The sequence below is a fragment of the mitochondrial genome of Lactuca serriola, assembly GCF_051521515.1.
Source record: "Lactuca serriola mitochondrion, complete genome".
NCBI lineage: Eukaryota > Viridiplantae > Streptophyta > Magnoliopsida > Asterales > Asteraceae > Lactuca > Lactuca serriola.
The window spans coordinates 20001-25000 of record NC_042378.1 but is presented as its reverse complement, the minus strand read 5'-3'; the positions used below and the strand labels follow the sequence as shown (position 1 = coordinate 25000).

The 5000-nt window shown below is 44.7% G+C and overlaps 1 annotated feature.

Moving 5' to 3' along the window:
• Nucleotides 1-5000: part of a repeat region (first copy of large repeat M) that runs on past both edges of the window.

Here is a 5000-nt window from a genome sequence, read left to right as displayed (position 1 = left end):
TCTAGCAGCACTGACCGGGAGTCCGGTAGTCCGGTCAAGACTTCTCTTGAGATCTGAGTTCCAAAGGTAGGTGAAGTAGGATTTCTCAAGACCAATGGGTGAAATAGCACCCTCCGATGAAAGAGTCCATCTCGCAAGCACTACGAAGGAAGGCAGGGAAGATCGAATCACTATCTCCGTGCAAGCAGACCTTCAAAGGACTTCGGCTAACCTGTGAATGAAAGCGAGAGGCACAGGCAGAAGTCAAGACCTCGGTCTTTCGCAAACCTATCCTATTCGCATTCCCTTCCCAGTCCACTTCATTCAAGAAAGTGGATTTTTACCTAATACCTTCAATCCTGCCAAATTCCACACTTTCAAAAGTCAAAGTCCATTCTGTAAAGACTTACAAGATAGGCATCGGACTCTAAGTCCAACTAGATTCTGGAAATCAATTTACTAATCGCAGTTTCAATTGACAAGATGCTTTTGCTCACTCTCAGTCAAACTGAATTCAGTCAATCTCACTACGAATCTACAGAAGTCAGGCAGTTGATTGCCTTCGACCATACCGATTGAATTCCCCACTTTCTAATGCAATAGAATTGAGAACTCAAAGTACATTCCTATCCCTTAAGTTCCCTATTGAGTACCGATACCGCAAGAAATCCTTCTTTTGAAACCATCCCGCTAGTCAATCCTGCCATACTGTATTTGTACAATACCATATACGATTGAATTCCTTATCTCACTACGGAATATACCCAATTGAGTACCAAAGGAGAGAGCTAGCCTTAAAGGCATTCCTAAAGTGAAAGTTGGGAGATAGCCCGTTGCCTTGAAGCGGTTTGCGTTCATTCCCCACACGAATAATTAGAAACTGACTTTGTACCATACCATATAGCAAATACCCCACATCGAAACCTATCCTCATTGATTAGGGCGCTCAGCGAGTGGCCTATCCTTTTTCAATGAAAGCCGTGGCTATCCTTGGTAAGACTTCTTTGCCGACAGCAACTTTCTGTAACTCGGGTAGGACCTTGCGATTGAGAACTCATTGTAAACAGGATTTCTTTCAATACTTGTACCTTCTAAAACCTATTTCATTCCTATCCAAATAGCCCACTTCGGCAATACGATTCCGCACTTTCAATACCAAGATTGAATTCCCTAACTCTCCAACTTGAAATACACCACTTCGAATGAAATACCATTAATGGCTTCCCTGCCTTATCTCCCTGAAAGTCTCATTTTGCACAATTCCCGCATCAAAATGGCCCTATATTCGCATCGACTTGAGAATTCTCATAGTCCTTTACTTCACCAGGATTTGAATAGTCCTCTTAGCCAAGATTGAAAGGATGTCAATCTCCCACTCTCAGTCTGGTATTCGAGAAGGAGCACTACCTAACTGAAATATCTCACTACGAAACTTCAATATAGAACTTCTAAACCAACAGACCCTGAACTCGGGTAGTTGCCTTCCCTTCCTAGTCCTAGATCCGAGTTACTAGCTTTCTAGACCGACGGTTGTAGGCCTCCCTCAGGTCGGCTTTAGTCGAGCTCCCCAACTCGCTCGACGGTACGACCTCTCCGACTAATAGACTTGATACCGTTCCGTTCCGCTCATGCTCCTTGAGAGGAAAGAAAGAGCTCGACTGTTAAGGAGAGGAAGCACTCCCTCCACTACCCCGCAAATCTAATGATGGACATGCAAGCAGTCCCGCTTATGTGAAGGCTTAGCCAAGTTTGAAGCCTCTCGAATGACTCAGCTAGTTTACTAGACCCTCTATCCGACCCCCTATCAAGTAAGGAGAGCTAGGTTGTATGACTTCCTGCCGGTCTTTGAAGCTATTAACTAATCTCTAGGGCAAGTAGGACTAGTCTTTATGGCCCTATTGATTTAGGAGTTGTTGCAACACTGGTTGTTGACGGTTGTTAGCGAGGTACGAGCAGGAGAGTGGCTAATGTCCCTCAGCCCTTGAAAGCCATTAACTAACCTTAAGAGCAATTATGGCTGGTCTCTCTCTTGGGTTAGCCCGCTTCTCTCTTTTAGGAGGAGGGAGACGACTCTGCTAATTCTTTATCAGTATGCTTAGGAAGCAAGGTTTTTAGGGCCTGGAAGGAGGGGAAGCTCTTCTTGGACTAGGAGGGGAAGGGATGGTTGTATGGCATCTATGAAAGCATTGACAACATTTCTCCTTCGATATTGCGAAGGCAAGACGCTCTATTGGCTTAGGTTTAGTTGGTACAAAATCAAGTTCAAAATGGATAGGAGAAATTTGATTGACTGATGGTACAATGTACTTTTGTACAAAGTCACTTCTCAATTCGTATTTGGTATACGAAAGTGCGGAAGGCAAGCCCTTCTATCTGACTTTGGCTTCTCAATTGCATATACCAAAAGACTGTGCCAAAAGAATTGCTACCTTTCTGTTCGATATTGAATTGACCTAGACATCGAGATTTCATATACCAAAAGAATTGTACATCGCTAGGAAGACTGGTCGTTCTTCCCCTTTCAGTCTATTAATAGCTCTAGGCAACTACCTAACGGACTAAGAAGAAGCCCAAAGAAAGAGTCTTCTTACAGGTTAGTTGATAGCTTTCCAGTGTGACCTCTGATCTTCCTTGCTCCTCAAGGAGGAAATCGATAGCCTTTAAGATAAGAGGCTAGCTCCTGTCTTGGTTGGGACAGCTAGCTTATTGGTCCACTGCCTCCCCAGCTAAGCAAGAACGCAAGAAAGCCTTCTCGCAAGCAAGCAAGAAGGAAGGCTTTTAAGATGGAAAGCCCCTATTGAGTAAGATTGCTCGCTAGTTGCCATCAGTTCAATCACTGAAATCAGTCTCATTTCACCATTAGGGAGAATCCACTTTATCCATTTCAATCTCTGTCATCGAAGGAAAAAGGGCTAGCATCATTTCTCCATTGGGGAGAGACCACTTTTGAAATGAAAGATCAACTCTTCGAAGGGAAAAGCTTCAGTGTGAAATTACAGCTATATTGGCATCGACTATGTCTCTCATCGGTTCTCCAGCATGCGAGTTCATTCAGTATCGAAGTCAGCTAGCCTTCATTCAATCAAGGCAAGTTCAATGGGATCTCCCTTGTCTCTCAGTCTCAGTTGCAATACTTGTACATGAAAGGCAGTGAAATACCATTCAATAGAAAGAGGATTGAATATCTCACTTCAATACCGATCTATCGAACTGTATACCTTCAATATCGAACTTCTCCGAGCAGTTCTAATGCCATACCGATGGAATTCCTATCCAGTAGTAAACTTCGACAGCAAGGACCGTTTCACTTGTCTAGATGGCCACATCTAAACTTGTACTTATATGCAATACCGAAATAAGTCGGGTAGTGCCCGCGATGGACTTGCCTTTCCGGCTAAGTACTTGACTTCAAAGACAGCTAGCTAGTTTCATTCAAGAAAGAGGATTTGTACCAAAAGAACAGGCTTTCTACCCCTTCTAGCGAGTTATTAGCATCTGGGAGTTCTAGCGACTGACTTGCCCGCATCTCTTGCCTTAAAGGTTTCACTGCTCTAACTAGGGTATCCCGCAGAAAGAAGTCAACTAGAAGGCAAAATCCACCTAGTCAAAATGGCAGTGACGGACTAATGTACTTGAGCCTATTTTCTCGATCGAGAAATGGCATTCTTTTATGCGCTTTCTCGCTAACAAGCCAAGCAGTCCCTAGCGGGCTATCCGTCATTAACTCGAAGAAGTGCAACAAGACCAGTATCGAACTGGGATTGCCTCTCTTTCAATCTTCGGAAGTTACTTTGTATCCCTTTCTAATGCAATATCTTCAATCAGATCTGTACGAGTGACAGGAAGAAGTCAGCTAGTTGCCATCCGCTCTGTCCCAATCTCCGGTCAATGATTGAGTCCGAACTCACCTAAAACGGCGTAGAAGGGCAAATCTACCTAGTCAAAACTCTTGTTTAGAGGAGCCCCTGAAATTTTGAAAGCTTCCTCGCCTTCACCCTATGAGTTCAGGGTGCTTTCCTGGCTCGCCTTCACTCATATCATAGGGTTGTGTTCAGTACGATCTTTAGCCTTTCTTCGTAAGATCCTGAGAACTGAAATGCCTAAAGACGGTGCTCAAGTCAGAAATGCGATCTTCTAGGGCAGGAATTCTTATATGCTAATTGCCTGAAATCCCTCTCATTTTGTCAATAAGGGAGAGGTTGGGAGATAGCTCTTAGCCTGTTGGTTGCTTGCCTGTGACTTGACTTCCTCGTACTCCTTCTCCTAGAAAGCGACTTCTTTCATTCCTCGACAGCTAGGTCTTTGCCGACTCTTAGCTTTCCAGGCGGGTTGGTGTTCAACCTTCATTCAATAGGGCTATCTATCCGAAAGGTCTTAATAAAAGAATCCCTGTAATAGAAGTTCATTCCTTAAAGACCTTCCTAATCAGTAATTTGATGGTCTTCCGTAAAGACTTTCATGCGCACCTTCCTTCATAAGGACAGGTAACCAGGCGGGTGACTCACTCGTAGGTAGCACTCTCCGATGCTTTGACTCCTTCTTTTAGTAGTTCCTTTGAAGCTAGTAACTAGAATATAGGACCCGGAAGGCGGGCTCTTATTGCTCAAACCGGAGCGGTTGTAGAGTTTAGAAATCTCATTTGAGGGGATGCCTCTAGCAACAAGCCCCTCAGGGGCGGTAGTCTCCCTCCTCAGGTCGGTCGACGGTAGTCTCCCTAACGGTCGACAGGTAGCACTTCTCCGACTAAAAGAGAGCTTCCAAGCAGGAGAGGAGCGAAAAGCCTCTCGCTTTCAAGTCGAAGGCGGGAGATGAGCGGAAAGTCTTCAAACTCTTCCCACTACTGTCAAAACTCTCGGATCTCTTTCCCTGAAGCCTCCTATCAAGTAAGGCGTGTAAGTCAACTTTCTATTGAATGGGGCGAGGAGGGCAACTACTGAAGGGCGATCTCGGCTGAAAGCAAGCTTGATTAGGGGTAAGGCAACAGGGCTTAGTACGAAGACTAGGAATGGGATCGATCGGAG